Genomic DNA, 12,865 nt, shown 5'->3' with positions numbered 1-12,865 from the left:
GAGCCCATCTTTAGAGGAAAAATACTAAATCTTAATGAAGTGTCCGTGATATTTACACTTTAAATATTATTGATTGAGCCCTTTAAGTGTTCATCGTATAATGCAACTGAATCCTGTAAGATCTCCTTATGAATCTTAATTTTGTCATATCTTGTAATTATACTGCCAAAACACAAAGGACAGAACTTGATGGGTGTTTTGTCCCCCTTAAAATCTTAAAGGTGCATAAAAAAAGTATATAAAATTTACAGGGGAAAAATATATATATATATATATATTAAGTTACATAAATCTAGCATAAGTCCATTCAATTACATACAATATGCGTCCTCTGGTGGTGTGCAAGAGAAATTATAAAATAATAAATATGAATTGTACATCTCCCTTTTCCCTCATTTAAGGAACACCACCCATCGTTAACTGGAGCAATTAAGTTGTTTTGAATCATTGCCTTTTGAAATCTATATATGCCTTTTCAGCGCAGAAAGCTTGAGTAGCCTATCAGATTTGTATTGGCGTAAAATGGCCAGCAGACCAATCGAATATACTTCTGTAAACGTGTCAATAATATCTGGCAGACTGGGACAAAAACAGGTTCTGCTAACCAGAACAAACAAATGTCTATTTATTTATTTTTCTCCTTGCTACATCTTAGTAAAATCTGACCACACAAAAGATTTTGCAGTAGGCTAGACAGGTTGCAGCGATCATTCTCACTCAAAGCAACATTTATTGTTCGATAAAAAGAAATCTCAAAATCGAAGACACAATCACGCGTCCCCTAAATAAATAAATAAATAAATGCATCCATCCATACATGAATAATTCAATCAAGCAATTGATCAATCAAGCACAGTGGCCACTTTGACAAATATCACAGTATTTAGAATTTGGTTCGTTTTTCCAAATAAAGCAATTGTTTTTTTTAGTTTCGCTTTCGTTTTGTACGTTCATACTTTTACATTAGCATTAGACTTCTACCTTGTTGCAGTCCTGATCGAACCTCTTGTGTTGTGTTCTTGTGTCTTGTGTTGCGCTGAAACAGGTGAAGTTTGAGCACGCGCCAAACGGAAACTTTCTGCTTTTACAGCTCGACGATAAAAACGAAAGTGCACTTAATGTGTACAGGACCGAGTCATCCACTGTAGTTTTAAAGCACGCGTGTGCACCTGTGTGTCTTATAATATATTTTACTTTTCTATGTCCAGCCAGAGTTGTCAAGTCCTATTATTATTGGCTACTCGGCATTACATTATATTTTTTCTTTTTTTTTTAACAATACTTTTTATTTTTTATTTTTTTCTTTAACAAGTCGCTTTAGATTTGGGCAGCAAAACACTGACCCAATAAGGTTTATTTGTTTATTTATATATTTATTTTTCTCACTCTACAAAGCTTTCACCCCTCTGTCTAGCATTATACTGTATCGCTTGCCCAGTTTGGGCAGTTCCCTTTAAAACGGTCTCTCCCGTTGCTCAAGGATGCTTACGGGGAAACTCCTGTTTACTCTGATACTGAATCCTGATTTGTTCACGTTCGTGTAGCTGCACAAACAAATGAGCTTCAGCCAGGGGTGGATTTTGTGATTTGGGGACCCAGGCAAAATATATGAATGGGGCCCTATACATTTGCAGACAATAGATCAACTGTGAGGTTCCATTTTTTGTGATGCTTGCTGCTGCTCAATGGTGCCTCATAGCTGTGCCCACTGTTTCTACATGTTTCATGTACATGTTATAATGGCTTCATGTTGTAGACCACGAAATAGCAAAATACAGTTGAAATACAGGTTTTCACAAAAACAAAATAAATAATAAAAGGATAAACCTCACAATTGAGCCTTTAAACCTTTAAAAAAAAAAAAAAAAACAGGGATAAGTCAGAAGTATAAATTATTATATTAATTTAAAACGGGGTCATGTGGTGGATTTCCGCATTGGTCCGAACCAAAACATCACATATTCATTCTATGCCAACAGGAGGCACTTTTCGAATGTTAGAAATATTGTGGTTTCCCCGGTAACAGCTGTAAACAAAGCAGCACTGCTTTTATCAGATAAAATTAAAATGCAATTAAAACTTTTCTGAATACAGTCAGTTCCCTTCTGAGATTCATTAATAGGAAAACTTGAATTAGTGAGAATAAGAAAAGTGTGAAAAAACAGTCTATGTTGACAAGGAAAGTCCACTGATGATTTCCCAGCGTAAGCCTGTGTGCATTTTAGAGAGCCCTTGGATTTTGGGGGCCGAAGGTGGTTACCTGCCTATGCCTAATGGGCAAGTCCACCCCTGGCTTCAGCTCACCAAGAGGGGTGGAGCCGACTGCTATATAAGTTGCCTATAAGCACCGCTCCTCAGAATTCTCTCCTTCAGCATGAAGATCATCTCCTCGGTGGACTCTGAAGCAAAAAGCAAGAAGCTCAAAGCCTTGGAAAAGCCCCGGCAGTGGGAAGACACTCCTCTTCAGACTTTTCACAGAAGTTTCTCAATTAACTTACCAAGGCGTGGCAGGCCCCATACTCGCGTCCACCTTTCTAATTTGGCTGTCCTCACCTCCGTTGACGGTACTGAAAAAAATGGATATGGCAAGCTCCCTCCTCTGGAGGAGGCGGCTTGAGTGCCGTCTTTGACTGGATTTGAAGGAGATCAACTACATCCCCAAATGGTTCAAATGGTGTGGTCTGCCTTCACAACTAATTGCCCTGCTTCCTCTGGTCATCAAAACAGGTCAGGAAGTTTAAGTGCTTGTGCTTGGTCCTCCTGGTGCCCCCACTCTGGCCCCTGTCACTTAAGACCATCCTCCTTTTGGCTTTAGCATCAGTCAAGCAAGTGGGCGACCTTCAAGCCACTGTATGTCAGTGAGTGCTTTATGCCTTGAGTTTGGGCCCAATGACTGTAGAGTCATCCTCAAACCAAGACAAGGCTATGTGCCTAAAGTACTATCTACTCCATTCAGAGCACAAGTTATCCCCCTTCTAGCTCTTCCTAATTCAGAGGCTGATCAGTTTGGGCTCTGAGAGTATGTTGATCGCTCTGGCCCATTTTGGCACTCAGAGCAGCTCTTTGTATGCTTCAGAGGCCACTCTAAATGGGCTGTCAGTCATGAAGGGGTGAGGGCCCACTCCACAAGATGAATTTCCTCCTCCTGGGCTTGGTCCAGCATGGGGTTCAATTGGTGTCATCTGTGAGGCAACCTGTTGGTCTACCTCGTCTACCTCTGCCAGATTTTATAACTTCAACATCCCATGGATTTTGTAGGAGTTTCCCCATAAGCATCCTTTATGCAACGCTCCTTTCCTTATCTCAGGGAACCAAGTTTAAATTTCACTGACTTCAGGGCCAGGGTTTTTTGTTAAACTGGTTTGGGGGAAACTATGCACCATGAACTGCCCTTTCGAGAAGAGTTTTCTCCAGTGTGTTGATGATGTATATCCTGCTGAAAATATAAGTCTTGAATAATAATAAGGCTAAGAAAAGCAGCAACTGAAACAATTGTTAAAGAAAACATTTACCAACCAGCACCCTAGCTCAAAGATGTATGATTTGTTTTGCAGTGCACCAAAAATTTAACTTGTATTTGGACAGCACTGAAAGTTTTTTATTCAGTCGCTAAAGTGGATCATAATCAACAAGGAAGACTGTAAAATTCTTTATAATCTTGTCTGTAAGATCATTCTCCAATATCACACCCAAACTGTAACGAGTTCAAAGGTTGGTTTATGTCAAATATTTAAAAGTTTCCTTAACGGGAGTAAGAATAAGTTCACTTAATGATAAAAATATATATGTTGAGCTCCTTCTGATGCCACTTTTCTGAAGATTCATAAAGTCTACAGATAAAAAGAGTACATCAGGCTAATTTTAATCGCTGTTGGTTTTCTGACTGGAAATAGCTCTGGTTTTCTGGATTATTCCCAATCCTGTCCCAGGAGTGTTTTCTCCGAGGAGGTAGGAGAGACGGTTCATGCTTTGTTTTGAGCAGTGAATAATGTGTAGGGGAAGTTGTGGCCTAGTGGTTAGAGAGATTGTCTCCTAACCCTAAGGTTGTGGGTTCGAGTCTCGGGCCGGCAATACCACGACTGAAAACACTGAACCCCCAACTGCTCCCGGGCGCCGCAGCATAAATGGCTGCCCACTCCTCCAGGTGTGTGTGTGTGTGTGTGTGTGTGTGTGTGTGTGTGTGTGTGTGTGTGTGTTCACTGCAGTGTGTGTGCACTTTGGATGGGTTAAATGCAGAGCACGAATTCTTAGTATGGATCACCATACTTTGCTATATGTCATGTCACTTTCTCTTTTTTTTGTGTGTGTGTGTGTGTGTGTGTGTGTGTGTGTGGCATTTTAAGACATTCAGTATATTTTTGAAATTAGTAATTTGAAAATTACTACTGTATATTGAGTTTGTTTGAAAAGAACATTTTAAATGCCATTAGAACATATATATTATCTCTTGAGATCTGGCAAAAAAATTTAAGAAAAAAAAAGTAGTTTTTTGTCATGTCATTGCATTGTTTAGAGCATTAAATTAAATAAATAAATATTGATATTTCATTCATAATATATATGCTATGTCCTTGGTAGAGGACATTGGGAATCAATTAAAATAATAATAATAATAAAAAAAAGACTTGACTGAACATGCATAGGCAAAAACAATAGATTTTTTTTGAATCACCAATACATTTAGTTTTCATGATTTTTCTTTCTTTTTTTTTTCTTTCTTTTGTAATTAAAAAAAAGTGTAATAATGGGAGTAATAATTGACAAGATTTTCATAATAATATATAATATTCCATAGGAATATTAAAATATATAATTTATTTCTCTATTCATTTGTTGTGTCTCCCAAAATGCATAATAAACATGCTTTTAGCCCCGGGGGCCTCATATGAGGACATGTATAAAATCAACATCCTGTTTCATATATATATATATATATATATATATATATATATATATATATATATATATATATATATATGCTTTGGTAGTTAGGAGCGTACAATTTTGTTTTGCTTTTTGCCCATAAAAAGTTAGCGTTCAAGAGAAATTTGTTTTATGGACATTATGGTATGAGAAGCCACAGGAAGTGGAGTATATTTATAATCAAAATGCTTTCATATATACAAATAATATTATTTAGCCTGTTGTTGAGCGACAGACCCTAAAATTTCCATTAACTACCACCAACTACACCCCCAGAAAAATGTATATGTTAACATATTTTAACATCCAAAGTAATTAGTTTCATTATTAAATTGAATAAAATCAGTTTATTTATGCAAGGCAAATGGCGTTTGCATCATGAAAAACAACCGATACTGACTGACATCTCATCCTTGTATGTTATATTGTGTAAAATAGAATGATTTATAGCATTAAAAAACTTTATTTATTAAAATAAAGTGGCAATGCTCTCTTCTGAGGAAGTGGTTGCAAAAAGCCCGCACTCTTACTCAACAGGTTGTAGTAGTAAAGCTAGCGCTGAGCTGTAGATGTTTTGTCTGAGGATAGGGAGGGGACGTTATGACACCCTGGTTAAACTGAAGATGATGGTTGGGAACATCAGCCTGTTATTAAATAATTCATTTCAGAGGCTGGTGTGAAGGAATATTTATTTATGTATGTATAATTAAGTGTCTCTCAAATTGTTTTGAGACCCCTCAAGCATAATATCCCTCATATAGAAGATTTAATGGATAGATTTTTTTATACATAATATTTACAATAAACAATCATCATATTCTGAGGAAACTAATGAATTGTTTTGCTCAAAGCAGACTGGAGAGGTACGGTGAAGGTCTTCTGTGAAGTGGACACATTTAGTCTAACAATCACCATGGATTCCAGGTGAGTCCAAATTCACATGCTTTAGGGTAAACTATTTACTTCTAAAAGTCAAATTGAAGGTGTATCTGTTATCTGTCATGATGCTCTGTGCTGAACTGATTTTGTCACACTATGACTGTCACAATCAAAGAAACAGAACAATCAACAGAAAAAGTGTCACTATATTGGTTTTAATATTTGTTTATAATAATATAGGTTAATAATATAAATTTTATAAACTTTGCATTGCCCTCCCAGTACCAGTCCATGTCGTGATGATATGCAGTTGGAGCTATATTATACAGCAGCCGTTCACACAGAAGGGGTTTTTGCATTCAATACATTGCTTTTCTTTGTAAACATAAACTTGCGTCTTTTTCAGTGTCTCGAGGATGACACTGGATTTAAATAATAATAATAATTTGCAGTGGGTGTAATGTCAGAAAGCTAAAGTGAAGACGATGGGAAACATGGATCTAAATGCAGGATGATTTACTAAATCCCCCTTTGAGGAGCGGATTCCAGTTTCTGAAATTTGCCTTCATCTTTATTTTACAGACAGCCAAATTTTCTACCACGCAGACTAACTCATATTCATCAAGGTCCTCCAAAACGATACCGTCTATATACACAGAGAAACGTGCTTGATGATAATGGGAAAGTCAGAAAACTGACATATGGGATGAAAGACACCAGTAAACCAAATAAAATCATTCTGCTGGTGGGAGAGACTGGCACTGGTAAGACGACACTCATCAACAGCATGGTCAACTACTTACTGGGAGTGAAGTTTGAGGATGAAATATGGTATAAAATAACAGAAGAAGAAGCCAGAGATCAATCAGAATCACAAACCTCTGAAATCACCATGTATGAGGTCTTTCATGTACAGAGTCCCATATCTCTCACCATCATTGATACTCCAGGCTACGGAGACACTAGAGGACTGGACAAAGATCTAGAAGTTGCTGAGAATTTAGCCACTCTGTTTCAGAGCAAAGATGGAGTTTGTGAAGTTGATGCTGTGTGTTTTGTGATTCAAGCATCGAAGAATCGTCTCTCAGACAGACAGCATTACATTTTCAGTTCAGTTCTGTCTTTGTTTGGAAAGAACATTGTGAACAACATTTTGTTTTTAATCACACACTCTGATGGTCTGCCACCCAAAAACGTCCTTGGCGCCATTAATAAAGCTAAAATCCCTTGCAGACGAGACAAAAGTGGCCAACCTGTTCATTTCTTATTCAACAACCGGCAGGCTGAAGGCCGTCAAAATGAGAGACGTTATCTTCGTGCTCAAAGAGATGCCTTTGAAGACAGTGTGGAAGAGATGAAGACATTTCTTGAGACTCTGGATGAAAAGAACAGAAGTAGTTTAGAGTTGACTTCAGATGTCCTGATGGAGCGAATTCAGTTTGAAGCATACATCTGCAACTTACAGCTGCGAGTTCAAGAGATGGAGCAAAAAAAGGCTGAAAAACTTCAGATTCAGGAGGCAGTGGTGCAAAACAAGGAAAAGATTGAGGAGTGTAAAAACTTTACCATTAAATTTAAAAAGAGTGTGAAAATAAAGGTGCCCATTGAGAGCGCATCATGGAAGAACAGGAAGGCCACGACCTGCACCGTCTGTGAGGAAAAACTGTCATGAGTTTGGCTGCTGGTGGGTTTTTTGATCCTAGCAAATGTGAAGTCATGAAAGATGGCTTCTGCACCGTGTGCACAGGGAAGTGTCATCATAGCAAACATGTCAAAGAAAACAAGAAATACATCATCAAAAACTCCACCATAAAGATAGAATTTGATAACTTGATAAAAGAATATGAAAAAACTGAAGAAAACTCCAAGATGTTTTCAGGTTTAAATGATAGACTTGACCGAGATCTGCAGGATATTGAGGACCAAAAGTCAATTCTTCTGTTCAATGCTTACAGAAAAATAAAGCATCTGTCTCAAATCGCATTAAAACCAGACTCTGCCCTCACTCTTCAGCATCTGGACTTCTTCATCCCCAGAGTAAAGGAGTCTGGGAAAGAAACCTGGGTGCGAGAGCTGGAGGAAATGAAGAGAAACTCTGAAGATGAAGAAGCCAATAAAGATGCTCTGAGTTATCTTCAGGCAGGTCTGGCAAAACTAGATCTCTTTTTTTAGTGGGCAATAAAAAAAGGAGATTAATCAATAACAATGAAGAAAACTACACTGCTACAAAAAAAAAAAAAAAAAAAAAAAAAAAAAACTTAAATCACACACATGGATCAAGGTTAAGAACAAAATTATGTGACAATAGTCAATAAAAAAACCAAAATCAACAACACACTGAGGGGATGGATTCAAAATCACAGAAAAATAACAATGTAAAAATGTCTCAGGTTACTTATGTAAAGAGACAATGCGTCCTCTAGGGGTCGCTATGGGGAATGCCTCATTGTGATCCGTGTCTGAAGCACACATTGAAAAACACCAACAACACATTGGCCGGTGACAGCCCATGACACAGCCCATGACACACATAACCACCAGCACATTAATATATATATAGAATGGATCATACTCACCCACCACAATTCCCGCGCTGGAGCCCTGCACAAGAGGCAACTCCAAAGAAGCCTTTAGTCCGGACCATCAGTAAGGTGGTCACTATGAAGCCATAGAACCAACCAAAATATCATAGGTCCAGCATAGGAGACTGCAATGCAGGAAGTTCCCACCTAATCTCGGTCAGGTGGAGAGCTGGTGGTTATAGGGGAATTAGGAAGGGGAAGATAAGGCAGATGTAAAAACCCCCAAAGGAAACGATTAGTTACGATAAGTATCACTCTGATCCGGACGAAAGCGCTGACGCCTTGTCTGGATCACATCCCTTAGTCCTTGCCTTCCTCCCTTTGACCCGCAATTCCTCCTACCCCTAACCGCAGGTGGGGGAGGAGCGTGAGCCGTGACACTAGCCCCCATGCCCGTCTCTGATCCTCAGACCAAGACGGACCAGGACCCCTATGTCGTTCGGGTTCAGACCTGGACCTTCATGGAATGAAGGATTTGAAGGCCGCTGAGCGCGCATCTCCAGCCAGACCTAGATCCAGGTATCAGTGAGCTTCTGGACAGTCTGTGGTGCTTCAGATGCTCCAATACATAATGTCCCAGAGGTTTCCAATTAGATTCAAGTCTGGTGAACGTGAGGGTGAGTCAATGGCATCAATGCCATCATCATCTAAAAACTCTGATGGAAAAAATAAAAATGTTTTCACTTTCATTTGCACCAAAGCAGTTGAAACTAATTCACAATCAGTTATGCTTCCTAACTGGACAGATTGATATCTGTGAAGTTTAACTGACTTTGTGTTCTACTGTGATGATTAAGTGTCCCCTTATTTATTTAATACAGTAAATGCAAGTGACTCTCTGAAGATCTGAAGATAATAATGTTCATTTAACCATACAATCAAGTCAGTTTTCATCCCTGTTTTTAGTTTTTTTTTTTTTTTTTTTTTTTTTTTTTTTTTTAAAACTAGGAACGATTGGTAATGTTTTAATCTCTAGTTAGTTTATGTACTCTAATTATACTGTAAATTAGTATTTTAAATATCTGGGTACTGGATAATAACTTGTAATAAATGAAAATGTCACAACCACAAATGGAGATCTGTTTACTTGTGTTAAACTCTTCTACATAGTACCTTCATCAATTGCAATCAGTTTAAATCTTTCCTGTCTTCTCTCTGCTGTCTCTATTTCTGTCTGTATGCTGCTTGTCTTAATGGGGTCATGAACTGCATTTTTTATCATGTTCTCTGAGGTTCACTTATAATGTCAGTGTGATTTTACAAAAAAAAAAGGTTGTATGGTGCCCTGGTGGCCTGTATACAGTAGCCAGTACAAATGTCTAGTATTAAGCCAAGCTCTATCATGTGTTTATCTGTGTAATATCTGTTTTTATTATTATTATTATTATTTGTTGAACATCAATTAAATTGTTACCCTTAAATTATTGTAAATTGTATTTGCTAGGACGGGGAACAGACACAGTCTCTATGGTATAATATCAAGCAGTTGCATAGCTACGGATGGGCCTGGGCCCACCCACCTGTTAGTCAGGCACATCCAGTCAGTTGCTTCATAAGGTAGCCTAATGAGTGAATTCTGTTGCAATTATCACAATGTTTGACCTTTAAAAATAAGTTGTATTGTTTCTTGATTTTTGTTTGCCATATAATGAAGAAGATAAGTTAGTTTTGTGAGTAGTAGTGTGTGTGTGTAGAATACAAGCTGGATGTATCTTCTGCATTTCTTTCGGGCTAGTGTGTTCACGTAGAGATTTTCAAGGGCCACTGTGAATAAATCTAGATTTATATGCAAAGAGACCAGATAGTCTATGCATGACCTGACATTTTATTTGCATCCAGAATGAGGCTATGTGAACATTACAGAGCGCTGAACCAAAGTCTCTTTCAAGGAAAGTTGGTTAAATCAGTGGCCACATTTTCAACGTCGGGCAGCTCATCCAAGATAAGTCCTATCTAAATGAATGGGGGAATCCTGAAATCTCAAAAACTGCCCTATTAACTCACAAATAAATTGCAATTTTCAAATCAACAACACAATCTGAAATGACTTATTAAAATTTTGTTTATTATGCTCAAATAGTGTTAAAAAAAAGCCTTTTTTTTCAGGCTAGAAATAACACGCTTATGACTGCACATGAACATTGGCTTGTCTAGCCTCAGATTTCTATGGGAACTGGAGCTTATAATGGCCGCTGTAGTGACGCAATTACTTTACCAATCAGTTGATTGGCTCTTTCATTTAGAAGGCGGGACCATAGGTATGCATACATAGAAGCCTCATTAGCGACTGCCATATTCGAAGGGTCAACTTGACGTTATTCACCATAACAGTAACATAAGTTACCAATGTTTCAAAACTTGTAATATTCAGTTAATACATTTAAAACACAAACCAACACATTCTCACCTGTGAAAGGTTATCCCAGGAATTTAAATCCCGGCTTTTTTTACAACCATCGGCTGTGCAGGATTGTGGCATCTAAAGATATTCCTTGATTATTATGGTGAATGATGTCAAGTTGACCGTTAAAGATGGCGGACACATCTACGTGCTTGGCGCAGTAGTATGGGGCATCTACCTATACATATCTATGGGCGGGACTATTCCGCTATATTGTGCGTTGCAGTATCTCCCATTCATATAGGAGTGAATCGTCTTTGTATTTCTATAGTCCTTGGCTGAACAGTTTCATTCATTCTCAAAGCCAGAGGGTGCTCTCGCACAAAAGTCCAAAACGGTCTCATAAAAGTAATAACTTTTGACGTGCTAGGAAATCCTTAATATGGACAAAAGCATCCAATGACCGTAGTTGAGCGGAATAAAAAGCAGAAACACTGGTCTACCGTCAAAAGTAAGGCAATCTACATTTTCCTACTATGTAGTTGCCTAGTCACTGACGTTTATTTCACGTGGTTTATATGGCCGCTGGGCCAGGCTATGACCAAGCATTGGTTTTACATTCTGTCCACTACTGTACTACTACTGTCCTGTCACATGGTGGGGCCGCCATGCTAATGCTGTTCTTAGGCTGCGTGTCCACCAAAGCCTTTTTAGCCAGCTGAAAACGTCAGGTGCTCTGCTGAAAACGCCCAGCTGTGAGTTTTTTTGTTGTTTGAAAAAATACGCTAGCCTCTGGGAAAAACACTTTGGTGGGCAGGGGGCCTTATCGTTACGTTCTTAACACTGCTTATGATGACATAATTACAGGCTTATGTTTTAAACTGGTGTATTCTAGCAAGTGTAGTTGTGTTGGCCTATTTTGATAACAAACGTTTTAACATGTTTAGTGGCTTAATTGTTTTATTAGTGTAGAGTGGCACGTGTTCAACACTAGGTGAGGATGTTTTGCCTTAAAAATTAGATTGAATTGTTCTGTACTTCACTGAAGATATTGCATTTAATTATTGAATTGATTTGTAATTAAATTAAAATGTTTATTATAATGCTTATTATGAAAACTCAACCACTATATGATCACAAAAGTAAAATATTTAATTTGATTAAGAGGATTTAAAAGAAGAAAACTGTTTTAAATAAATACAGCAGAGCTAATAAGACATGCTGTGGAACTGATTTATTCTCCAGGCAATGACATCCTTATTTCCATGTGTTGTATCTCCATTGTGTTGTATGCAGGTCCACTCAGTAAAGAGGCCACCCAGGCAAGACCGTCACACTAGGAGACAGTCGGTTTGTCCAGTTGGTCTTTTTCCTGACCTGGGTCCCAGTTAGTCAAGTACAAACTTGAGTGTATTACAGTTTCTGAGATCGTCCTTTCAAGTTCACACACCTCTTAAATGTTATTTTTATCATGGACACCAGATATATATATATATACATATATATATATATATATATATATATATATATATATATATATATTTTTTTTTTTTTATCACACATCAGATATAGAACTAGGGCTGCACAATTTGGGGTAAAAATCTAATTGTGTTTTTTTCTGGTTAAAATTGTGATTTGCGAATTAATGTGTTTTTTTTTTTAAATCAAATTAATAAAAATAAACAAATAAATAAATAAATAAATAAATAATAATAATATATTATTATATGAGTAACACTTTATAATAAGGTTGTATTAGTTAATGTTAACATATAGTTGCATTTGCATTAGTTAGCATTAACTAACAATGAACGACTACGAACAAAGCATTAATTAATCTTTGTTCATGTTAACTTATTCATATACTAATGTATTAGTTAATACATTAGTTAACATGAACTAACAATGAACAACTCCACTCTTCAGGATTACTTAATGTTTGGTTAATGTTAACTTACACATTTACTAATGCATCTCTTCACATTAATGAACCAGTCTGCACACTACTATAGGCTAACTTAAAATCAGAATCAGAAATACTTTATTGATCTTAATTGATATTGATAACTCGGGGGACAATTCTTGTGTCACAGCTGATGTGCACATCAAGACATTTAAAGGAATATAAATAATAATAGAA

At 37.3% G+C, this 12,865-nt stretch overlaps 1 pseudogene; it reads left to right on the top strand.

Annotated features, from left to right (window-relative positions):
* The first annotated feature begins 5,402 nt into the window (after positions 1 to 5,402).
* On the top strand, positions 5,403 to 7,974 carry LOC109084604 (annotated as a pseudogene).
* The last annotated feature ends 4,891 nt before the right edge of the window (positions 7,975 to 12,865 follow it).

Source organism: Cyprinus carpio, chromosome A7, assembly GCF_018340385.1.
Source record: "Cyprinus carpio isolate SPL01 chromosome A7, ASM1834038v1, whole genome shotgun sequence".
NCBI lineage: Eukaryota > Metazoa > Chordata > Actinopteri > Cypriniformes > Cyprinidae > Cyprinus > Cyprinus carpio.
Note: the sequence above shows the minus strand (reverse complement) of the source record. Positions and strands in the feature narration are given on the sequence as shown.